The sequence below is a fragment of the Stegodyphus dumicola genome, chromosome 1 (assembly GCF_044657685.1).
Source record: "Stegodyphus dumicola isolate Sdum_Otavi_A_Nest chromosome 1, ASM4465768v1".
Classification (NCBI taxonomy): Eukaryota; Metazoa; Arthropoda; class Arachnida; order Araneae; family Eresidae; genus Stegodyphus; species Stegodyphus dumicola.
In genome coordinates, this window is record NC_140768.1 from 222,198,253 (window position 1) to 222,225,448 (window position 27,196).

At 31.4% G+C, this 27,196-nt stretch overlaps 1 protein-coding gene and 1 long non-coding RNA gene across 2 annotated transcripts in view; one reads left to right on the forward strand and one right to left on the reverse strand.

Annotated features, from left to right (window-relative positions):
- Positions 1-27,196, reverse strand: part of LOC118184847 (uncharacterized) — an 84,828-nt gene that overhangs the window by 41,700 nt on the left and 15,932 nt on the right. Inside the window, exon 2 of the long non-coding RNA XR_004757492.2 lies at positions 11,049-11,176. This is a non-coding gene — a long non-coding RNA (uncharacterized LOC118184847). The remainder of the gene's footprint in view (positions 1-11,048; positions 11,177-27,196) is intronic.
- The window catches only part of LOC118184846 (uncharacterized), a 287,706-nt gene that overhangs the window by 432 nt on the left and 260,078 nt on the right, over positions 1-27,196 (forward strand). The gene's annotated exons all lie outside the window — the stretch shown is intronic.

Here is a 27,196-nt window from a genome sequence, read left to right on the forward strand (position 1 = left end):
ATTAATTTCTTGAACAGAAGGCTTTTAGTAAACTAAGCTATCGCTTTTTATTTGTGCTAATTAAGCAGTTACTTGATGCAATATATGCGATACCGTTGCCTTTTACAAATTTTAATAATATGGCAAATTTTTGTCACGTAATAGAAAGCTGAGCAAAATTCGTTTAGGGAATGAGTTAAGGACAGCCAACTGCAGATATAAGTCCTTTGTGAGAAAATAAATTGTTAAATTATGCGAACCTAAAAATTAAGTTTTCAGAAGGGTTAATTTAAACGGAGAATGAAAGCTGACAAATCTAAAAATTTTAAATAATATTTAATTTGGTTAACGAACTTAGTATTTTTATCATAGATATATCTTATAAGAGTTTGGTCACCACGTAATTGTTACCCGCCTTCCTTACAGTGCAAACTTCTTGGTTCACAATATAATATTTTAAGAAAAACTTACTATTTTAATAGTGAATGGATTAAAAAAAGAGAGGGCTGGTAAAACATTATTGTGCAAACACTGTTTTTTATATATGCATTGATAAAATCGAAGGATACGAAATGAATTTATCATATTTATTGGCAAAGAAAAATTCAGGGGTAGATTGAAAATATAGGATATCTGCCAACACTTATATTTTTTTTTTTTTTTTTTTTTTTTTTTTTTTTTTTTTTGTAATTTCAACATGTTTGAAAGAAAAAAAAATAACTCTAAATCCATTATTTAAATGCGATCTTATATTTTCAAAGATAAAATCACTTGTAATTACACTAATAGGGAACATTTTGTTCTCTATTCTTATAAGATGTAAATTGAATACATAGGAATCAGTAGTAATTATTTAAATTGATTTGAAGGAATTAAAGTTCATATAAAATTACATATGTATTTTAAATTCCCGAAAAACTACAGGAAGATGGACATCAGTAAGCATTAATAGGAAATATCTTTATGTTAATTGATATTTGGTCTGAAAAAAAGAATTTTTAAAGCAGTGCCTCTAGACATAAGCTGGAGCTGACCACTCTCCGAACATATAAAACACGAACTGCTGCCTCCATTCTCCAGGATTCAACTTCTGAAAGTTTAGGAACCTTCATAATAATTTTTGTTCGTAGCTTTCCTTGAGCATAAATCAAACGGAATCTAGTTTATCTTAGAATGTTCTCCATAATGGCGTCCTTCTTAAGGATGATACTCATCTTGCTGCTATTGTTTACGTTTATGCGAAATTAATTAATTCAAATCATTAAGTTCTTGCTATTACACCGCACAATACTTATAAGTATAGAAACTTTAAATGAAATTTTGGTTTAGATGGTTATTTATTAGATAATAATGATATCAGATTTAGATGTAATTATTATTGTGTACTTAGATGTAGGATATTATTTCTATGTCACCGTATTTAACAATTTTTATTTCTCTCCAAAATCGTAATATTTTTCAGTATAAGCAAAACGTAACAGAAGTTTAATACTTTACGTACGATAAAAAATCTCTACTTAATGTTATTATAGCGAGGGGAAGACGCCGACGTTGCACGCAACTGGCTTAAATACATATTCGAATGTTATCGCAAACACTCAAACCGTTTTCAGTATTATGTACTATTTTTATGCCATTACTGGTTTAATTAACCATTATTATCCAGAAAAAACAATTCAAATATGCCACTGAAAACTGATGTTATTTAACTGAAACTCTCTTAGTTTTTCCTTACATTTGAATTTAGCAACCGGAAAGACAACACTTTAATTAAAATAAAAAACTTTTACTTCCAAATTACCATGCTCTTTATAATGTATTCTTAAACGAAATATAATAATTGTAATTAAGTTAGAAAACATTAGTTTCTGAATTACAAAGCAAGCTAAAAAATGCATGTTTGCTAATTTTTTTTAATTTAAGAAGAACCGTGTAAAATGAAAGATATGATACAGTTTTTTTTAAATTACAAAATAAACAAAATGAAAATAATAACAAGGATGTCATGTTAATGCAACCGAAAAGACAATCCTTTAACTAAAATAGAAAACTTTTACTACCAAATCACCGTGCACTTTATAATGTATTCTTAAACGAAATATAATAATTGTAATTAAGTTAGAAAACATTAGTTTCTGAATTACAAAGGCCACTAAAAAAATGCATGTTTGTTTATTTTTTTATTTAAGAAGAACCGAGTAAAGTGAAAGATATGATACAGTTTTTTAGAAATAAAAATAATAACAAAGATGTTATGTTAATGCAAATAAATTTTTATAGTATTTTATTGATATATAGTTATTAATTTTGCTTCATTTATTTCATGAGGTTTCATTTACATGAGCCATGAGGCTTATTACGAGTGAGTGAATACATTCGTTAAAATGCGTATCATTGAATCATTTGTCTAGAACATTAAATTGCGTTTAACTCTGAAAATATCTTATAATTTTCTCTTCCCATTATAAGGTATTTTCTCCCTTCTTTCCGAATCCTTTCGTGCTATAAAGGTAGCACACTCGGCACGCATTCGGAAGGTCCAGGTTCGATTCCGAGCGACGGCGTTGCTTATTTTTCACGTCTCCAGCATCAAAATAACCTAATGATTCTACAGGGGAGCTCGAACTAAAAGGCGGTGGAAGATGAATTTTCACCCTCAGAATTTGGCCACTGGGTCCCTTAATTCCCAGTCGACCTTTAAAATGGGGAGTATATACGGTATTTTCTCCCTCCTTTCTGCATGCTTTCGAGGAGTAAAGTTAGCACACTCGGCGCTCATTTCTAGAGTTCTAGGTTCGAGTCCCGGCGAGGGCGTTACTTATTTTTCACATCTCCTGCTTCAAAATAACCTAATGGCTCTACATCATAATACACATTTATAAGTTTTTAATCATTGACCTCTATCTTAATACCTAAACCTGCTTGCAGAATTACATTATAATATAATTCGTGCTAAAATTAAACGACAATGAAGGCAAACATTTTTTTAAAAATTAATCATAAAATAAGAATCAGATCAAAGACACCGATTTTCATAGAAAAATTAATATTATCAGCTAAGAGAAAGATGAAGTAATGACTTTCTTCCCAGATGAATTTCTAGACACATGTTTGAAATCAAACACGTTCGAATGAATCTAAAAAAATAGTTACGCGTTAACCTTTTAAGTATTACACTTGCGCATATTAATGAAGTATTACTTACGCATATTTTAAGTTTTACTTGCTTATATTAATGCAAAAGTTCAACAAAAGTTTTTTGACATGCAAATTAATTGAATTTAGAGACAAGGAAAACTGATTACTCCAGAATTTGCAAAAGATTATAGCTTTTATTTTATTTTACCGACTTCAGCCAATTTTAAGTCAATTTTACGTAAAACAAAATTCCGTAAATTAGAAAACTTAGAAAAAATTGGAAGAAATGTAAATATTTATAGTTAAATCCCGCTACGTATATATATATTAATAATAAATTACGATAAAAAAATTACATGAATTATATTACTTTTTTTAAGACGGATAGCTATGGATCGGTAAAGAGAAAGTTCCTAAAGTAAAAGTCGTACCTTTCCGAGGGATTATTCCTTTATATATTCATTAAATCTTCGTTGGAAAAATCTTATATATTTAATGGCTAGGAAAATCATTTTCAAACATAATAACGTTATTAGCTATTTTAAGAAATTCATCTTACAATTTTCTATAAAGTAAGGTTTTAAAAATTATTAAACATAAGTGGAAGAATTCAGGATTTTTTTTTTTTTTTTTAAAGCACGTTGTCGTAAATAACAATGGTAAATTTTATTTATTATTAGTTTTATCTAGGATAAATATCTATAACAGTTAATGTAAATTTAGTCTACTCAGATACCTTTAAATTTTAATTTTATTATAAATGCGAATGATTAAAACATTCGCAAAGGAAAACAAATTTTACGTTTACGTTTTCAAAAAATAAATAACAATGGCTCGATAAATTTTCTTCATTATTAGAGTACATTTAAAAGGAAACTTGTAGACACATATTTTATATCTCATTTTTAAACATGCATTTCATTTAAAATTCTTAACGATAAAATGTAATTCCGCACCTATCAGTTCGTCTGTTAACCAGAATGAACTGAGGCTAAATTCGAAGTTAGATCACGTAATACCTCGATAATCCTAAATTTTTGAAAGTTTTTTTTTTTTTTTTTTTTTTTTTTTTTTTTTTTTTTTTGAGCAGATTGTTTTTTATGTTACCATACCGTTACATCTAATAAAATAAATTTGAATGTTACAAAACAGTTCCACCTCATATAAAGCGCTAAAAGTAAAAGAAGCCGCAATTAAAAAAAGTTCTTAGAACAATCTAAATACGGAAGTGCTATTGTAAAATTAAAGCAGTCACTCATTACCTTTCATGGTAATTTATGGAATTATCTAATTTGAAGCATACACTGTTTAAAAATATTCAAATAACGGTATTAGAGTTCTATGTAAAGTAGAAAAAACAGTAATAACAAACGTTTAATCCGGAAGAACGAAAAAAAAAAAAAAAAAAAAACTTCTTTGAAATGGCGCACAGTTAAATTATTTTTAGCTCTTGGTAACGATTTAATTAAATTACTTTTAGTTATTTAATAGGATTATGTCAGAACATTCAGGATGTCAAGATGCATTATCGTGGGTATTTACTAAAAAAAAAAAAAAAAAATGCTTCATTAAAAATGCGCAGTTATTTATTCATAAAAAATTGTGCAGCGAGCTTTAACATTCCTAAGTACGATACATGATTATAAAGCACTGGGGAAAAATACTAAAATGTTTAAGATTTAATTCAATTTAGAAAGGCTTAAAATAGAGTTTTACTTGTGATAAACACTAAGTAGTCTGTTGAAACCTTGTTAGCATATAATAAAGCGACGAATCATGCAACATATATCACGATGAACTGCGGGTATAATAAACTAGCGTTTCTCAAATATTTTTTCAGTCGAACCTTCTTTGAATACTTTAGCCTTTTACTCTTTTTGGCTTGTTTTTGACAACCTGTCAGTCAAGAACAGACATAATTTGTAGAAAATTCAGCATATTTAAATAATGTGATTTTCTGAGATTCTTAAAAACTGCAAAATGCTTTCAAAATTTTAGTAAAAGTGTAATGCCGAATAAGCATAATTAGTGATATTAAGGCAAAATCTGCGTAATTCTTTATAAATTTTCAGGACCGATTCGTGATCTAAAGTTCACCACATTTTCGTTCGGGCGCCATTGTAGAGACTATTGGGTATTTAATTTCAGTTTTTTTTTATCTGAAAGTTTATGACGCTATTTTTTGTTGCCGCAGTACCTCCCTATTATTTTTTAAATGCAAATTGCATACAGTTACCAATTAATTACATACAGTTACTTTCGCGGAATTCAAAACTCGGACCGACCTACCAACGTTTAGCGACTTTACCGCTCCGCCGCTGGTGAGATCCGAGAGATTAAACACTACTATACATAACTTTCTATAATGAGAAGGTAGCTAGCTACCCAGCACGTATAGCGGTTAGAGACCCTGACCTTCCAAGGCAATGAGCCCGGTTCGAATCCCGAAGAAGGTATGGTTGTAATTGTCCGTTCCTTCATAGGAGGCAGCGGTGGCTGCTTATTAGGTGGATAATGGATTCCATAATGAAATGGCCACTACTTCTGGCCCTTGTAGTGTGGCAAAGCTAGTGGCTATTACATAAAGCGACCGGCCATTAAAATAAAGTATTGAGTTGAACAGACCTTGACCTACATGTTAAAAATATTTTAAAATATCACTGTTTTAAAAATGAAAGGACTGGAAGGACAAAATGCACTATTCCTTAAAAAAAAAAAAAAAAAAAAGCAGGTTTTCTGTTATAAAAATCGCAACCGTCTTTTGATTTGCTTTTATTATGACATATATATATATATTCAAAAATATGAGAAAAATATCTGGCGTTTAAATAAACCAAACTAGGTCACTGAAATTCTCTACGTAAGTGAGCTTTAAGTAAAAATCAGCATTAATTTTAAATGAATTCGCTTATGAACTGATAAAACATTTAACGATGCCCTAAGATTTAGAAAAATTCAGATTCATATATAATAAATGGATGACCCTTCAGATCGGTCTTTCTTGATAAAGTTACATATTTGACTTCTCATCGAAAAAGTCTGGATAATGAAATGTTCGATGCGTTAAAAACATTTTTTTAGATAAGTTTGTAGGGTTTATGTTTATTTTAACTAACATTTATTTTAAGTTTAAGCTATCTTTCCTGTCAAGCCTTTACTTTCCCCTGGAATTGCCAATGCCAGAGTATGTAAATTTTAGTAGAACGCGCAGAGTATTCAAATTTTTAGCAGAAGTAATTTTGAGTTAAATAGAAGGGAAACGAGTTTGTAAGCTTGTAGCTTTCTTGATTCACGAGCGTGAAGGTTGCTAGGTAGAAATTTAAGAACCGCGCGTTTCGGCCTGTGTGCTTGCTTCGGCAGTTAGTTGAATCTTTCAAATTTTTATTCAGAAAGTTTGCTGAAATCTCAGCTGTATCTTAGAACGCGGTTAAGTTAGTCACGTTTAGAGAACCTCGTAGGTAGTGACTTGTTATTACTCATTTTTAGTTGTACTTTTTTATTTTTATTTAACCGCCGGGTCGGCGTAGTTTGTGAGCGTCAAGTGTACGCATCTGTAACTTCTAAAGTGGAATAAAAAGGGAGTTAAACCCTTCTTAAGAGTTTGTGTACTTTCCAGTTCATAGCAGTCACTACTATTGTTGCAGGAAATTTGGGGCCACGCAACACTGTTGTGTAGCGAATTTAATTTAATTAAGTGATTCATAAAAATCAAAATTTTTATGAATTTGTGCCTACTCCGGCAGTTAGTTGAAACTTTCAACTTCTCAATCCGAAAGTTTGCTGAATCTCAGCTGTATCTTAGAACGCGGTTAAGATAGTGGCAATTATAGAGCCTCGTAGATAGTGACTTCATTAGTTATGCATCCTGTTATTCATTTTTAGTTGTAGTTTCTTATTTTTATTTAACCGCCCGGTCGGCGTAGCTTGTGAGCGTCAAGTGAACGCAGCTGTAACTTCTAAAGTGGAATAAAAAGGGAGTTAAACCCTTCTTAAGAGTTTGTGTAATGTCCAGTTCTTAGCAGTCACTACTACTGTTACGGGCAAGTTGGGGCCACGCAACATCACAAGCTGAACACCTGATTACAGTTCTGCGTAATTATACTACTCAGTTTAAAATTGTTAATAAAAAATAATTTTCTTTTTCATACCCCAAAATAGCTGTTTTTTAATAAGTTTGCTTCAGCCAGTTTCCAAAATTTCCCGTCGTACTAAAAATGTTCTGCTCTGATCATATCATCAAAATTATCTCTCGGAGTTTAATATGTTTTGCGTTGGAGTTTTTTTTATAATGCCCTTCATTACTTTATAAGATGTCAGATTATATCAAATGTTGCCAGGTTCAATGTTGAAGATGAAAATTTAAATTCAAACTCTTAAATTTAATGAAAATCAATCTTTCTTTCAAAGTTCTTATTTTTTTTACTTCCTTGTACGAAGTAAAGGAAGTATTGTAATCGCGAAACATTTCGAGTATCATATTCCAAAGAAAATATACGGACGGAATAAAGGATTCGTTTTTCCAAAACGAATTGTAAAATATATTTAAAATGGATTCAGAAGGAAATTTTTTATAACATTTGTATGTACGTACGAGTGCATCTTGCATGACTCAAAAATAATTAGTCGTAGAACGTTGAAATTTTGTACATGGGACTGCTATAACATGTACTTGTGCACCTCCCATTTTTCTTGCAATCGACCTACACACACACACACACACACACACACACACATATATATATATATATATATGTATATTCTCTCGTACCCAGCTCGGTGAGATCTGTGTTTTTATTCTAATATATTCTTAAATTGGGAATTTTTTGCTTTTAAAGTGACTGAATTATATTGTTCTCATGTTCCTGTAAAGATCTTTACGCCTTTAATAATCTGCATGCAAAAGAAGTTTAAGTTGCTCTAGGCTTAACGAGGTCGCCATTATTTACATTTGAAACTCTTAGTAGAATAATGAAATAAGTCAGTTGGTACAATTGGCTCAGTGTCTCTTTGTTCAGTGGGACAGAAAGTTAACTTTCAATTTTGTCTTTCTGTCCGTTGGTCGAATTGCTTGTTTCTCACGCAAAAACTCTAATTTTGATTTTAAAAAATATTTTTTAATTGTTTTAACTGTATTTTAATTGTTTTAACTATAATTTTCAATTTTGTGCACCAAAAATTTTGTCTTTTTCCGCGTTGCCCGAATTGCTTGTTTTTACGTAGAAATTCTAATTTTAATTGTAAAAAATATTTTTTAACTGTAGTTGGTGTTTTAGATTTTTATGTATTTTACAATTTTTAATGAAGATGTTTTGAAATTTTATGCATATCTGCCTTGCCGCGAAGTGAGAACTAAATTAATTGAATGAGAAGTATATCTCTAATCAAATCCTTGGAAATAGTTTAAATGAAGTACAGCAAAAAATGTGTATATTTTATTGGCCATATGAGGAAGTCATGTGGTGTTTATATCAGATTTCTTTCTCTATATCTTCATACAATGAGATTATTAGTTTTGATTACACTTATACAAAAATTAATATAACTGTGTTTTCTATCAATATAATATTATTTTGAACCGTTAAAATTATATAAAAATATATTTGTCTTCTTTGTGTACCAATTAATTCATGAGGTTTTTCCTTGTGTTCAATTAATTATACATTATGTAAAGAAAATCGTTTTTTCATGTTTTCTTTTTCTATTGACTTCGTGTTTGATCTTTGAACTTATGTGTATGAGCTGCATGGTGTTCTCATTAAAGTACATTTAGAAGAAATTAATCATGATCTTGCTCATCATAGCTTATAGATTTTGCAGAATTTGTGCTGTAGGTTTGAATAGAAAGAAACGCCATGGCTTCTAACAGAATTTTTGGCGACCTTCACTTCTAAATTAGAAAACTTATTGCAGCACCCTTGAGGACCTCTTGACCCTTAGGTCATAATCGGGCATTTATTAAAACGATCTTAACTTTTTATTTTCTTCCAATAAGGAAGATACAAGCGCGAAACGTACTTTAAATGGATATTAATGTCTGATATGTTTTAGGATACATTAGAACAAGACAGGTTAAGCTGATCTGAGATTGATGGATATGCCCTTTAAAAAAATAACCTGTTGTAAAATTTATGTTGAGATCCTTTGTTGGTTGTTTTCTGGTGATTAAGAATCCCAAAGAAATCCATCCTTAAAGAGTCTCTAATTGGCTTTTAACAAATTCTTTGAAACATCCGAATATTTTAACCATTGCGAATGGGCCTTTCAGTGTAATATGAATGTTGTATACATTACAGTGAAATTATAATCCAGACACGTTATATGATTATATCAAATTCCCAGGAAAGAGATGAATAATTCTGTTAGATGTACAAGAACAAATTGTAGCAGCCATTTTGATGGTTATTGAAACTAAATATGATCGTGTAAATAACATAGAAATCACAAGAAATCACAATGTATTAATAATGCAAGAAGTGCAATAAAAGTCTTTCGTTACCTTATATGGAATTTTTCACTTTTGTATCGTAAATGCCGAAGCGCACACGTTTAAGGGGGACTAATCAGGAATTTTACTTCATTGTCTTTTAATTAAATTCATAATTATAAATGAATTAATTTGTTTTCTTTTACTCAAATTATATTGTTGTTGTTAGTCTTGTCTGATGCAATCAGAAAAAGGCAGACGAATTATTGGAGTGGCAAGGAGTAGAAGATTACGTCTGCGTTAGCCAGAGCCTTGAGCACCATACAGGTGACAATCTGCCTTTACGTTCATTTCCACTCGAGTTTCGAAGAAGAGCACCTCGGAGGGCGGATCTAGTAGTTTCCCAGCCCTCTTTCCCTACCACCAACCTGTCGAGAGGACTTTGAGTGCTCTCATGCCGCACAGATACTGTACCTTTACAGACATCGGTGCCTTCTCCGGGATTTGAACCTTGGCTGTTCAGTACGGCAGTCAGCGTTACCACTTTCCTTTCTGGGTGGCACTCAAATTATAAGCTTTTGTACAGAATACTAAGCTATGACCTTCAATACATAGCTCATCATTATTGTGAAATCTAAAGCGACATCAATGTTTTTTCATAAGAGCTTGCCTCTCTGCAGAACTAAAGTTAATTTTGTAAAAAAAGAGTGACAACAACTAAGTAAACTTTCAGTTGCATATAAAAAAAATATCATAATGTCTCCATTTAAAGTATAAAACAGAAATAATGCTTTCAAATTCATGCGGTACGTATATCAGTTTAGAATTGTGAAAGGGATTTCCTTCTTTTATTATAAATTTTACTCTTCCTTCTTCGAACAGAATTTACATTACAAAAATATAACACATTTTTCTAAAACTGCCAAATATTTAAAATAAGACACTTTAAGAAAAAACAGTGCAATCTTTTTTTTTTTTTTTTTCTTAGCGCAAATATGTAGTGGAAAAAGAATGAAAAATAAAAAGATGAGCATTTGTTGAAAGTTGAATCTTTTTCGCGTAAAATAAACTTGGGGAAGAAATAAAATTGTTTCTATTAACAGAAGAAATCTAATGCATGTCATAGTAAACGATGAGATTTGATTTATTTAATTACGGCAAAGCACGCGAGGGCTATCTGCCTAAGGGGAGGAATTCGGGGAAGACATTCCAAGGTAAACTGGCTCGTATAACGTTACGTAGAGCGAAAACCACGAAAGCCCCCATGCAGCCAGCCCGTTCGTCGGTATTCGAGTCCCGAACCGAGTTACCGATATATAGCAACTTTTCCGTCGGCCGCTGGTAGGCGTTAAATAATACGGAAAAAAAAAAAAGAAAATGCAAATTCTGTAATGTAGTGCTAATGGAAGCGTATATTTTAAACCTTCTGTTTCAAAAAAAGAGAAGAGAAGGAAAATAAACAAGTAAATAATTTTATGTCCGTTACAAATAAAAATTCAGTACTTACGTGTTATCGCAGTGATGGTCATAATTCACTTCATTTAAGCATTGCCATGATTTTTGTATGCGCCATTTTTGTTGTATTCCAGCCGTTTTCATAAACATATCGTGATACCTTTCCGCCTTAAACTTAACCTAAAAAAATGCGTTTGTGGTTATTATTATTTTTTTAAATTTTTGTAAATTTGATGTTGAATTGCAGGTGGCAGAAAATGATGCTTAATAAAAATAGCTGAGAAAAAAAAGCTGAAAGGTTTCAGATTTTTAATTATGTCCAAAGGGGCGTTTTTTAAATGTTTTGTGTGTTACCTTTATTTAATAAATATCACGTTCTTTGCACTTAACCATAAAATTCTGTTAAATAGCAATGTCGCAAAATAATTTTAAAATGAGCCTATCTTTAGGATTTCCCATACACAGTTCCACGTGCTGGAGATAAAAAGTTTTTCTTTTTTTTTTTTTTTTTTTCACCTGTAGATTGTTGCCATTGCTCGCTTTCAAATCGTTGAGTTTGTTACTCAAAAATTCATTAAAGTTTTACAAAATATGAAATCGATAGTAAAACTAATTCCAAATTTCAAATTTGGTCTTCCACATGCCCATATTCGCAGTAGGATTATGTCATTCAAAATTCGATGGCTCTGTGTACCGTTGTTTTATCACACTGCGAGAAATAGATATACATTTATGTAGGTTTTTCATTATTTAATTTCTTCAAATATGATGGAGGACTCTAACATTGGGTGGCAACAGTTTAAAAAGTGAAACGGACATTTACAGGGATTCAACGTAAAATCGCAAAACGAAAACAATAGTCCTTCAGGGACAAAGCTCCTTTGGACTAAAAAGGTTAGTAGGAGTGAGTGTAAGAGTAGACTGGTAGCTGCGATTTCATCGAGAACGTAAAAAACTTTAACAAGCCCTTTTGGTCGACAGTTAAATTCGAAAACTTCTTACAAAATGTTTGTTTTCAGTTACGTTTTTGTTGTCTTAAATAAAATGGTTGATGGAAATAGTAGTATATCGTCTTAGAACACAGCATCGGAGTATTATCTTTAATAACACAGCTGTCAAAATAGCGAAAATGCTCTAAAATTTGTTTTGCAAGAAGTATTTATGTAATAGCAACTATTGGTGCATTGTAGTCAAATTAAAATTTTGCCCTGTATTCTCTTTTCAATTGTTTATTGCAATGCTGTCTTAAGAACTCACTAATTTAATTTAATAGTTCAAGCTCCAGTCCCTTATTATTTATAATTAAATGTAGAAAGCTTGATATCACAGATCGTTTATAAGATATTTCTCCCGCCTTCTTTGCATGCGTTCGTGGTGTGGTGGTCTGCACGCTGGGAACTTATCCAAAGGTCCGCGGTTCGATTTCCGGCGAAAGCGTTACTAATTTTTCATCTGTTGTGCTTCCAAAAACTACCTAATGTCTCTACACGGTAAAATCACTTTCTAGTGAAAAGACGTACAATCATTGTGCGAAACTTATAAACAGCTCTTAACTGAAAGAGGAATTTTGATTTCATTTTCTTAGTTGAGAAAATTACAGCTATTATAAAAAGAAATTGTGATACTAAATTCTAATGAAAATGTATTTCGATTCCTAATATGAAGTTATTTCATTACATAAGTAGTTTAGGAAATTTAATTCAGTTCCTTGGGAAATGCACTAAATGGAGGGGAATTTTTGGAAGGTTTGCCGTAGGATATGTGAATACAAACTTAGTTCTTTTTAATATCTTCTCCGAAGAAACTCCTAAGGTAGAAATTTGTTTGTTCTTTTACATAATTTAATTTCTAATTTCAAATTGTTCTGGGCCGACTTCTTATACAATAAAATTATTTTTAAATAAGTGTAAGTTTTAGTTATGTATCTTCGAAGCAGATATGTAACTAGAAATCTGTTTACATTACTTTGTTTTCTTTCAGGATTTTATGATTTTTAAGGGTTTTTAGATTTAGATTAAATATTATAGAAAATCCCAAATTTTCTTGAAAAACTATTGCTTAAACTTTTTTCTAAGAAATAAAATTATTAGACCAAATAGGGCGTTAATCTCGAATGTGGTATAAGTCTCAAAACGGCAATTTGCCTCGAAACATTTGAATGCGTTGTATCACTTCTCAAATTGTTTCTACCAAATATTATCGTTCTACATTATATTCAAAGCAGTTAAATAATGAAGAATCTACATAAATGTATCCATGTTTCCCGCATTATGAAAACGCAACGGTAGCTAGAGCCCTCCAGTTTTGAATAACGTAGTCCTCCATCCAAACATGGGCAGTTTTGAATAACTTAGTCCTCCATCCAAATTATAAATTTCGAAATTTGCTTTATAATCTCTTTCCCATACTGTAAAATTTAAACGAAATTATGGTTAAGAAACTTAATGACTTTAAAACAAGCAGTAGCAACACTGGACGGAATAAAACATTTTTACTCCAGCTCGCAAGTCTATCTTTCGGAAATTCTAAAGATAAGCTTTTTTAAAAATTTTGTGATTTTGCTGTTGAATTGAATTTTATGTGACGTAAGCGCCCGAGAACGTAGTATTTAATAAAGTAAGCATATAAAAAGTTAATAGTAGAAAACAAAAACAAAACAAAAATAATCATAATAATAATAAGATCATAATAAGAAAACTGAACTTGATACGATGAACAGAGAAAAGAATAAAAAAAGTAAGCGTATACTGACACTTAACGCTGCATTGGGAAATATAAACGTATACTACTATGCTACTTATAAAATTTTTGTAATTTTGCTGCTGAATTTTATATGGCGTAATTGCGAAGAAAATGATGCTTAATAATATTACTTGAAAAAGGGGAGGGTGTTAGTAGGACTTAGTGTAACAGCAGACCGGTAGACTGCAAGTTCAGCCAGAGTGTAAAACACCTTAACAAAGCCTTTTAGGTGACCTTTTAAATCGGAAATCTTTCAGATTTTTTTTTTTTTTTTTTTTTTTTTTTTAATTTAATGAAATACCAAAATGTAACAAACTTTACTTAACACAGTTTTATGTCAAGAATTAACAAACGCACTGAGTGCTTATTGTTTTTTACATTCAAAAGTTGTGGGAATTCGAAAAATTTTAAGTTTCTAGTGTAAGTTAAATACCTTTTTATGTATATAATTTAAAGCTTTGTATTCATACCTCCCACACGAAAACTTCCATTGCAATTGCAGTTTATCTATAAAAAAGCAATACATTAGATTCACCGTACCTCTAGCAATTTACGACTGTGTGCGATTTATGGGTTTTAAACAAAAACGTGAATGGAGCACAGACCGTGACGGGTACGTTGCGAAAATCCTTTTCCTTTCTTGATCGAATGATAGCATAGATTACTTACTCAAGAAGAACTCAGTAGAACACCGATAATACTTACCCTTTCTTTAAGAGCATTGTCGAGTAAAATAAATGTCAGAGCTGAACGAAAGTGAAGTGCAGTTAGAGAGTTAGGAAAGACGTGTTTTTTAAAAAATGATGCTAGCTCAATTAATGTTCAAACCTGTGTTGCTGCATACCCAATTTCAGAATGAGTTGAGCAAACAAGAGTTTAATAAGAATGAATATTGCAGAATTACTCAATGGATGCTGCAAATAAAAGGAGATAAATTTTGCCGAGCTTCATAAATTGCTGCAAAAGAGTTCTGATATATTTCTTCATCTCAAGCAAAGGGAAAAAAAGATGAATGCGGGCTCATACACTCTGGAGAATTCAGTATAAGAAAGCACTTTTTATTAAATAAAGTTTTGAGGTAATTATTTTATATATCATTATATCTGATAATTCTTGCACCAAATTTATGGTTAAATCATACGACAAAAATTACGCATACATTAAAAATGTTATAAAAGTTTCATTAAATAATTGTTATAGCAGGTAAAAAGGTTACTTAATTAACGTGAATTTTGCTCATTTTGCCTTCCTTTTTAAGAAATTATTTCTTACATTTTAAAAACAGTTCTGTGCGTTCACCTGAAACATCTGCCTCGGTATGCTCGCTGTTGTAATACCATACGTTTCTCTAATATAAAAATAAGTATATTTTAATAGTCAATCAATACCGATTCAAAACTCGACCGACTCGAATATTTGTCAAAAACTTTCGTTTTAAAGCAGTTCCTGCAAATATTAATTGAAATCACTATTTACGTTTATTTGACAAATGTATGAGTTTTTTATAGTTGATTTTGCATATTTTCTTTTCGTCTTTTGAAAGTGAACTCTGTGTTTATATATAATGCAAATTTATATGCGTGATTTTTTAATAAGCAGAGCATCATTTCTTAATCTAATCGCACTCTATATTTTATTTCCTTTTTTGCAATATTTAGCTCTAATTGAGGAATTTTAGCAACATATTTATGTTGGTCTGAAATATGTTTGCTTCATATATAAAGAGGTGTTTATACACAATTTCAATAACGAATTAAGGAAATCGATTTTGATAAAGAATTAAAGATTAAAATTAAAGGATTAAAATGAGAAATTAAATTATAAAGGAAAACTGGATTTTGAAATGAGAAGTATCGTCTTCTACTTTTATTCTTTTTTGGAAATGTCGCATTTAACGTAGATTTTCAAAGTATTCCTGCAAAGTCCCTGACGTTTCCCTTAAGGACTGTTGTGCCTTTCGTGTCATGAAATAAGGACTTTCTAACCGCAAAACCGCCATGATTGATGGACTTTGGAATATAGTAGAAGAGGAATGGAAATCAGTAATCCTGGACATTTTAGAAAGACTTTTTCTGTCATGAAAGTTACGATGCAGACTTATAGTCCGAAAAAAAAAAAACGATAGAAGATCGAATAAAGATCGATAAAGATCGAATATTAAAAAAATACTCTTTGCATTTTAAACATTAATTAAATGGCTCCGAAATCGCTCTCAAATTGTGTAAATACCATACGGCATTTACTATGCATATACTCATAAAGAAATACTCTTTGCATTTTAACATTAAAATAGTTGAAGATATCAAATTAAAATATTCTTTAAACGTGTTAATTATATTTTTGTTAAAAATTAAGCGTAATAAATACTCAGTTTTAAAATACAGGTTAAGCAACTGCGCTGAAAGTTTGAAGTAACTGTTTTTTTTTTCAGGACTGTGGCGTTTTTTTTAAACATCTGTAGTAATTTTTTATACCAGTAGAGATAAAATTAAGCAAAAATTAATGTTCAGTTTCTTTATTTAGAAGCTCTTCTTTTCATTAGGCCTGGATTGAGTTTTGCCTAATTTTAAATCTACTTGTTTTATTTTTATGATCTTAGACTTCACAAAAACATTATAACTATAGTTTAAACTAGATACTATAGTTTAAACTTTAATGCAGCAACAAACTGTACCATCAATTTAAAGATGAATTTGTACACATTAAAAAATACTAAATTAAATTGCGAAAATAATTGAATTTTTTAGTATTTGAATTTTTAATGGAAACACTTCAATTTTTTATTAACGATTTTCAAATTCTGAGATAAATCCATTGCATTAAAACTAGTTAAAATTTAGAAAATATGGCATGAGTCATGATTTGTTATTTTTGCATAATATATCTTGTTTTCCCCCCAATAATACGTTATATCTTCATATGCATTTTAATGAAATAAAATTACATGTAATTACGAAATAGCGTAGTTACCTTGCATGCTTGAAAAATAAAAAATGTTACTTAAACATGCAATAAGGATATTTAAATATAAATGACTGAGCATACAAAAGAAATATCATAGAATTTAAAATTACAAATACGCCTGTTCCGTAGCATTCTTATAACACAAAAAATTCTATGCAAAAGCTGATACAAGGCAAAAAAAATAGTTAACGTTTTTGTTTAGTATTTTTTGTTGAAAATTCTTAGATATGATTGTTTTCCGCATTAAGCATGAAATACAGTATGCAAAGAACCTTCAGTACCTGATTATTTACCCATAATTGTGAGTAGAAACTCTAGTTTAAAGCTAACTGGGTATCTAAAGTAATATTCGATGAACAAAATCCTTATTTCTGAACAGTAAACATTCTAACCACAAAATACAGATATTTCGATCAATCATGAAATTGTACATTTTTTTTTCTTTCAGGAACTTGCTGATCTCAAATAAAACTCGACGACACCGGTTTGAAATCGCTAAAGGCTAAAAAAGGTTTTGGGGTTTCATTTATGGGTCAAAACGCGCCCTAAAGCTTTTCTTTTTTGCTTTGCCTTTTCAACTTCACGCCACCACATATTTTCTTCCACTCGTTCCCGTTGCCATTCAGGAATCTCTAAATGTGAGATGAGTATTATTATCATTACCGGGTGTTCTCAAAGCCGAGTAACAATGCAAAGTTAAGTAGGTTTTTCGAAGTTTTCTCTCAAACAAACGCCTTTTCATTACTCGTGGGAAGCTTGAAAAATCGAAGGACAAATTCATATTTGAGTTTTGGATTTTTTTATTTTCTAGAGGCAAATAACATTTTATGTTGTGAAGGACAACTTTTTTTTTGTTTTGTTTAAAACAATAATAATAAATATCTCTTTCTTCGGAAAGTGACAAATAATTCTTTAACACTTGTTTATCTCCAAATAAAAAAAAATTCCTGATAATTATTAGTTTCAATTGATAGCGTCAATTCCAGTGACAGTTTCGTTCAATTGGATAAATTCTTCATTTAAATACATGATGCGAGAAAAAAAGCCACAGCAACTAAGAACTGAATTTTCGATGAAGCTGGATAATATTTAAGTTAATTAGTAGAATTTATCCATATTTGTCAGAAAGTTTTAAGCCTTCCAAGCATCTTAGATTCCGAAATCATACATTAGGGAAAGGAAATCCAAATATATGCTTTCTAAAATTTATTGTTTCATATTTATTCATTTAAGATATTTTCACTAAGATCCTTTCACATTTCCGAGTTTACTTCTAAATCTCTAATTAATTGTTTCTCAGAGAATTTTCCGAACTTTTTCTGCGTCATTAAGACAAAGAATTTCTAAAATTAAACTTACTTCCTTGGATTTTATTTTTAAAGTTCATAATTAGATTTAGGTGTTTCTATTAGCATATTTAATTTCATCTCATTCGGTACATGAAGTATGTTTCAGAGGATCTACGTATTTATTGCCATATTTAACTACTTTTTTTTTTGCCTCTCAAGTTGTGACATTTATAATAAATAATCTTAGAAGTAGATAACTGAATAGAAATATAGAAGTGAGCTTTTTTAAAAAAAATAAACATCTATAAATTGTAAATCTATGAACTCAGTAAAACGTAATATAAAATAACAACAGGCATGTCCTAGAAATTTTTTCATATGGTACGTACATTTAATTTGCCTATTTTGTTCATTTATCGTCCGTATAATCTTCATACCATGCACAACTATGATTTTAATAATTATAAAAAAATTCTTAAAAGACAGAAAGAAGTTTAGCATTTCCACTTTTCCTTTAAATTAAGGCGTTTAATATCCTACATTTTATAAAAATTTAAAAAAAATTTCCAATGTGTCACAACGCGCTTTGAATTTTATCCGCTTTGTGTGCTGTCATCAAATTGCATAATTTTGGATCAAAATTAGAAAATCTAGATTCAATATCATATGTATATATAATTTCATCTATAAAAGCAAAAACAGACAACGTTTATTTTTGCCAATTTCGTAAAGCCCTATTTTAAAATCATCAACTGTTTTAGAAGCATAGTTTCTGCTCAAAATATAGTTATTTGTGTAGTTACTTAAGCAAAACGCTATGATTTCACTTAACTGGAACATTTCAAGAAAGATAAATTGTTGACAAATGTAGACTGCTGTTCTAAGTATGTGCGTTTCAGTTAAATATCAAACTCCGGAACTAATAAAAAAGTAACAAAGAAGGAAAGTTTATTTTTTGAAGGCAGATCGACGCGCTGAGACAACATAACCACGCATAACCGATTTAAATTTGGCCTAAAGGCAAAGATGCTAAATTTGCATCTTTCTTACTTTTTGTCTTATGTCATGCAGAACATCGGCAATCTTTTAAAAGCGGTAAATGAGTGTAATAAATGCTTCTTGCCAGTATAGGTTTGTGGTCACAGAAAGGCTTTCGGAGTTACTGAAACGATATAAAAACATCGTTAAGAAACACGATTTGCTTCAGGGATTGCTTTAAGGAAGAAAAGGCTGTTTTCTTCTCTCAGAATGCAAAATGTCAAGTATTTTCTTTCTTATTTTGTACAAAACTCGAATCCGGATTATAGCTTTGTAGCTTTAAAGGTTTGTTATGTCCGGAATTATATGCATTTCAAATTGCGATAATGCATTATATGCATTTTAAAGTGCTTTTTATTCTGACTGCGATTTTATGACTATATTTTCATGCCTTTTAAATCGAAACTAGTTTAAGAGTTAGTATAACAGAAAAAACATTAAAGTATTCAAAAGAGGAAATAGTAAAAAAACAGGATACATAAAAGATCGAGGTATATACACTTTTAAACATTGTGCTAAACTGTAAGAAACAAGATAGGCTAAAGAACAAAATACGTACTTACCGAAATATATTATTTTTTATAAGTCACAAAAATTACGCATTATTTAATTTAATTTATGATCTCATACTTTCAAGATTAATTAATTGTTAAAGGTATAATTGTTATAACTTTTAAACGTATAATCTGTTGAACTGAAGATATATATTGTCATGAATTATAACTGTATTTCTTTAACAAATTCAATGATTTTTAAAGATGAGAATTAAGCGCTGGTTGAAGACAGTATTTATTACTTATGTATAGAAAGAAGTCTTCTTAACTTCTTAGTAAAACTCTAAGAAATTATTGTTATTATTATAACGTTATTGTTAACAAATTACCTGCCGATTTCAATAAAATGTAGCTCAAATGAAATGTATCGTACTGGGGGCAGTAGTCCCCTGTACGATATTAGTCTCCGAACGGCATTTTTCGTTCAGTCACTATAATCACGTATCACTTTTCAAATTGTTGCCACCAAATATTATCGACCTGTATTATATTTAAAGAAATTAAATAATGAAGAATCTGCCTGAATGTATGCATGTTTCTCACATTGTGAGAAACGACGATACTTAGAGCCATCCAATTTAAAATAACGTAGGACCTCCACCCGAACATGGGCACCTGGAAGTCCGAATTTTGAATTTATTTTATTATCTAATTCAAATTTTGTAAACCTTTAACGAATTTCTGATTAACTGACTCTATGAATTCAAAGCGAGCAGTGACAATGCTGTACGGAATAAAACAATTTTATCTCTAGCGTGCGAGACTGTCTATCGGAAATTCTTAAGATATCTTGTTTTTAAATACTTTATGAATTTACTGTGGAATCAAACTTTATGTGGCGTAAGTGCTAAGAACTTACTATTTTATAAATAAACAAACAAAACGCTACAAATAAAAAGATAGAAAAAAGATGGCAAAGCCATTTTAGTAAGAAAACTGATGTGATAAGCTGAGATAAGACTGAAAAACACGAGCAAATGTACGCTAACACTTAGCGCTGCATCGAGAGTTCTAAACGTATACGCCTATGCTGCTTTTAAAATTTTTGCAATTTTGCTGTTGATTTGCATATGGCGTAAGTGCGAAGAAAATGATGCTTAATAGTAAAGCTAAAAAGACAAAAAAAAAAAAAAAAATAGTAGGAGTGAGTGTAACAGCAGAGTGGTAGTAGACTGCGAGCTCAGCGAGAGTGTAAAAGAACTTAAAAACCCTTTTAGGCGACTGTTAAAAATCTGAAACCTTTCAGATAAAAAAAAAAAAATGTTTATTTGATTAAAACAAAGTGCTTGAGTGCTATCCAAGTATTAGTTAAATAAACAGACTATTGAAAAATACAATCATTTAACTATTTCAAAACTTCACTATTCATTCTGAATATTTTGTCTAGAAACTTTAACTCATTCTAGCTCATTCACTGTACTTCAGATAATGTTAAGCAGGACTTTTTATTTCAAAACATCTATAATCTATTTCATAACAATTTAAAATTCTTTTTGCACGCCTTGTATTGGCAAACTCGCTTCTGTCTTTATATTTGCCAGCGTTAAAGGAAACATTTCGAAGTATGTCAAGCAGGTCATTTGTATGCTATGCCGGAGTTATTTGCAGAGAAATCAATTAACACGAGTCTTGGAGATTTAAATTAAATATTTGTGACAGCAGAAACTCCTATTAAAATGTTGTATAGTTGTGAATATGTCAACTTTGGCTTTTTATTTGCCTGGGGCATGTTCCTATTCTTAGCTTTAACCGGAGATGGAACAAGTCGTTATGATCAAACTCGGCCATCCAGAAGCATGGCATATTTTTAAACGACCCGCTTTCAACCATTTAGTAGACATTTCTATAGCCTTTAGCTTTAAGAACATGTATTTTTACATTATTTTTAAATACTTTCTTTGCATCTTGACCTGCCTTAGAATTTTACCTAACACAATATTTGCAATAAATTCGTACATGCATCGAAAATAGTCACCATTTTTGTACAAGCACGGAATTAGCTATACATATTATTAGGATTTAATTGAAACTAAATCGCTAAATTAAGCCATTAATTCTTCAAACATCACGGATCCCTTCCTTTTGAGAACTGCCCGTAGGCTGTTCATGAAGGCCATAAAGTCATGGAACAAACGCATCAAAACTTCTCGGCGTGTCGTTGGAATCCGCTAACGGTATAAACTGGAATCCGTTAACGGAAGTTATTCATAGTGGCCTTGGTACGTAGTGGTCGTCTTTTCAAGGATGTTCAGTTACTGAGCCTACGTATTAGTCCCCACTGACAGTTAACTTCTTGAAAACATATATTTAAGATACATTTGGCTCATTAAGCAAAAGTTGAGAATTGCAGTTTTGTTTTATTGCTGTGAATGATGCCGTATATCATTGCACAGAAACCCAAGCAAAGCGTCACATCTGCTACAGCTGATTTATTAAACGGTTCCTTCAAATTTGAGCAATTGTGTAAAACTCAAGATTGCACTTCTGCAAGTGACATGTTTTTAAAGATTGAGTAATTGATATTTTTGTTCAATGGAAGCCTAATTTTGCAATTGTTTATCTGCAATTCTGTTTAATACTGAGAATCAGTTACGCGTCTTATGCATTTTTACTAAACTATACAAATTAAGATCATTAAGGAAGACACATTTTTACTAATGTAAAATTTTAAGGAATTCCGTTCTGCTTCTGGGCCAGAGACAAAAAAATTTGTGTCATTAACTTTCTAAGCAATTTCAAAAGACATTTTTCAATTTAATTATTGATTTCAGTAAGCGTATCTAGAGTCCTATAGGAAAATAAAAAATTAAACAGAAATATTTGTTGCCAATCTCATGCGCAAGCGATGGAGTAAAATATATGCACATAAACGTCTGGAGTTTTCTTTTTTAAATAAATCTCCATTTTGCGGTAATATACGATCAAATACCATCATGGCAAATTATTTTCGTACCTCATTTGCTTTCAGCATTTTTATCAACTTCTTTTGAACACATGATATTTTGTCCTATGTCTTGAATATCTGAGACACTGATTCTTTGTAGGCTGCACGTAGCTGTTTAACTTAAAGTTAATTTGAATGCCTTAAAATGGCCTCAGCGTGCGAAGATATTATTGTAACTTTTTTTTAAAAAAGTTATTTTTAAAAATTTATAAGCATATTTTTTCTAATTTTCTGCAACTTTGAAGTGAACATTTTGAAGTATTAAATTATAATACGGTATTTTCAGGTACTAATTATAATTTTTTTTCATGCATATTAAGCTGATGCTTACGATGGTTCTTTTTCTTTTCCTACAGGAATTAAAATTCCATTTCGAGAAATCTATCAATGTATGAAATATAATTTTGTCCCCTTCTATTCGGTATTGATATTTTTTAATCTAGATCTCACTGATACTGGAGTATGCAGATGACGGATTTAGAGTATAAAACTTCTCTTTCAACTCCTTGTTCAATTTTCTGTTTCTTTTCAAGATTTCAGAATTAATCTATATGTCCTCATGTAGTCTTGAACAAGAATATTTCGAAGTTGTATCCTATTATCCACCCCCAACCGGCTGTGAGTACACAGTTAATCGAAATTAAGATCATACGATCATACATTTTCACTTTTCCATAATTCAAAAGCGCTTAAATCATTTCAATAACACTGTTTGCCTGTTTAGTCGATAATATCAAAATAGCTTGTAAAATTTCAACAGAAAAATTAAAACTTAATTTACTCCTCTAGAAAAAGGGTTTCGAATCCGACGAACGGGGGGGGGCTGTTTGTGAGTTTTCCCGTGGTTTTTCTTATGTGTAACGTGTTATACGGGCCGATTTCCCTTAGAAAGTTCTTCATGAAGGCATCCCTCCCTTTAGGTGATCTGCCCTCGAGTGGTTTGCCGTAATTCTCTGCTTTCTCTTCTCGATTACCAAAACGAATATCCAAGAATCCTTTCATTACGACAAATGGCATTAAAATATGACTGAGAGCTGATATGGAGATCTCTGTTGCTGTATTTAGAGATTCTTAAATCTTGAATAGCTGCATTTTAATTACCATATTCAACGTAATTTTTGGTCGCACAATGGGCAGGCTCATGATAGAAGGGCGTTGATACAAACAATTGTCTGGCCAAGTGAGAAAACAACAAACCAAAGAGCCTTAGTGAGGGATATGACCTTCTTTGACTGCCAATAGTTGCGTTGCACGTCTGTCGATACTCACTATCCCACACATTTTCGATCTGATTTAAATCGGGGGAACAGGCTGGCCAATCCATTCTGTGGATATTCGAAGAGCTCTTAAACAGCATCAATCTATCAAAAACGGGGAACTCCGTCCTTCCGTTCCTCTTAATGGGTCCCGATACAAGCACGCCAGGACTACCAAAACGGTCACTTTTGCTGATGTTAGTGGGACCAATGCGTGTCTCTACTCTAGATCAACTGTCGCCGAGAAGCGTTTGTCAGACTGCAATGACTCTTATCAGTAAAGAGGAGGTGACTCCGTTTAAGGAGTTTCTAGTTTTTGAGATCTCAATACTACTGTAAAACGGAACCGACGATGGGCTGCTGTCATAGATATGCAGCGTTCAAGACGGCAGGAGAGTAAACTACCTTTATGAAAACGTCTGGCCATAGTAAACTGAACACCTGTCGTCCGGTTGTTCTTCGGAACTGAGCTTCGTCGTTGAGGAATGTTGCCTACTGTTTGCGTTTGATCTCTTTTCGTCTGCAGAGCGGTATACCGCTTATCAGTCATCGTTGGTTTCCTTCGCTAACCACCACCAACGTTTCTTACAGATGCCTTTTGGAAGGCTTTTCAAGCTCGTGAAACAGCTCTTCAAAACTCTTGGGTGACAGACGTCAAACTAGGACCCTCCTGAAACTTGCGAATCATTCTATAAAGTGTAAAGGCTGCCTGATGTTTCTATGCAACCATACAGCATATATAATCTCACTTTCATGCGTGGTAATGTATCTTCCTTTTTTCTTTAGGTTGTCTCTCTCAATGCGTGCTCATCCTCGGGTTCTGTGTGCCCTAACTTACCTTCCGACGTCATAGTGGTAATATTTGCAGGTGCATCATCTTTCTACTGACTTGACTTTTCATTGTACTGATCGGGAAATATTCTTTTCAACACTTTCATCATTGTACGTTGAAACACGGTCGCCCAGATAGGAAAGTGATGAGTGACTCTGACTGTCTTACCGAAGAGTCCAAATTCGAATCTCGAGTTTGGATGTAATTTGTCTATAATTTCATAAAAGGCAACGATGGCCCACATATTAGGTAACTCCAAAATAAAGTGGCCATTGCTTCTGACCTTAGTGGTGGTCAACGCTAATATTTGTTAGTGTCCGCCACTGCGAAAAAACTGCTGAAGAAATTTTTTCCTTACGATTTGTACACTAGTGCAACTATTGTTACCTAATGCGATACCACTGTTACCGTTAATTATATCAATTATAGCGCAAAATATTACAACTTTATTACTGTTTGTTTCATTCTATGCTGACATTCTTATTTTGGGATTCTTTTCCATTAAGGGGGTGACTAGAGCTCAAATTTCTATTGATGAAACTGAACTCCGAACCTGAAAAAATTAACCTTCAAAAAATGACGATAAAGCAGAATTTATATTTCTACGAAAATACTTAGAGTATTAATTTCCGCACATGCAGATATGTTTTATTATAAAAAGATAACTTATATATTTAAGTTGACAATCTCATGTCAATCTAAATAATTTGATTCAATTGTGGAAAACATTTTTTACCCCTCATACTGCTAAAATTAGTAAACTTAAAGCATTTATGACTGTAAAAGACATAATCACTTAATAAATTATATTACGGAATTTTAAATACTTTAAGTATGATTATGTAGGTAAATGTGAATTACTTAGAATCGTAAATTTCTACTATCGCAACGAAAGACACAAAATTAGGCCCCACATGCTCGAAACTAGGACGATGATCTGCAGAATTTCCTGTAACCACATTAAATTGCACTACTATCTGCAATCCTCTATTGCAACCCCCGATTATAGTGGAGATAACTTGCAGACACATTAAGTAATCATGATACGAGTCATACTTTATTAATAAGCGCTAAAAGAAACACAGTGAACATCATTCGTCAATAGCTTTTAAAGAAGCGCCGACCTTATAACATTCTGTCTCACCTTGCCTTTGGCTAGATGTTATAAATATTCTTAAAAAATTCTTTTATTTTTTTATAGTGTATGAAGGTGACCTTGAGGGGAAGATAAGAAACTAGGCGAACATTTGATCATGTATTTCGCCTCTGACCCTACTGACATGAATTATTACTCTAAGAAGTCCGGGAAATATATCGTAAGATAATTTTCACGTCTTTCCATGAATGCTGCAGTAGTTCATTTAAAATATTTAGCAAAGGATGGCCTTTTTATCGCTAACGTCAAGAATTTAAGTTTGGCAATACTTTAAAAAATCATCTTTTTTAGCCCAAAAAAGTTGTTGATTCACTATAAGCAGAGAATCCCTTTCCAAATTGTTGCCAACAAATATTATCGCGGCGTATTATTTAGAATTTCCTTGTATTTAAAAGGCACAATTTGCAAAAGTACTTGAACTTTCTATCGTGCATTCATAGAGTTACTCAGCAATATTTCATACAAGTTGCATCTAGACGTCTCCAAAGTTTTTTTTTTTTTTTTTCAACACGTTTAGTTTGATTGTTATTTTAACACAGAGACTACTGTCACATGACTGTAGTCTGTGATCTTGGTTAAGCTACCTATTACACTGAACTATCTATGCACTAGAACGACTTTTGAAAAGATATTTTCAGTTATTTTTTATTTAAAGATATAATTTGGAACTGGAGATGAGTGGTATGATTTCAAGCTTTATCTCTGACCGAATGCATATTTTACTGAAATAAGAACCGCGTTTTTAAAACTAAAATAGCGTGAAATATAGCTTGATATAATAAAGCTTTTCGCGCATAATCTAAATATGAAAACAAACCATAAACGTAAAAAAAATCGTACCTCGTAAAGATTTTCTTCTTTTTTAACGTAAGAAATGTTTTCCTTGTTGGAAGACAATAGATCGGTCTATTTTGCATTCATAAAATTGTGAGTTTCTAATTATGTATTTCAGATATACTCATTTGCAATTCTATAGCCCGAATCATTTTATTAAGGTGTTTTAGAAATTACATATGAAGGAAAATGATTCACAAAAAAAAGGGAAAGAATGATGTTCGAGTTTAATCACTGCATTTAGTTCTAAATCACCGACCTGAGACATTCTTTGCCCAATAACTTCTTTTTCTGTGACCAATTAACGATTTTCACATGAGAAAATAAAACCTGCGTGCATGTTTACAGTTTAAAAATCACTATTATCATAAAAAAAAAATTGTAAGTTACATGCACTACTATAATCATCCTGCACGTCATCTTTGACTTCGTTTTGCGTCTGGTTTCTGATGATAACCTAAAAAGTAAAGAAATGAAGGTAGAATTATGAAAAATGTCATCGACCTGATGAGGAATTTATGATTCTTGGTTTCTTGTGAAATCTTATCTGTTTTTTCAAATAATTATTTATCTTAATCTCTTTAAAATGAA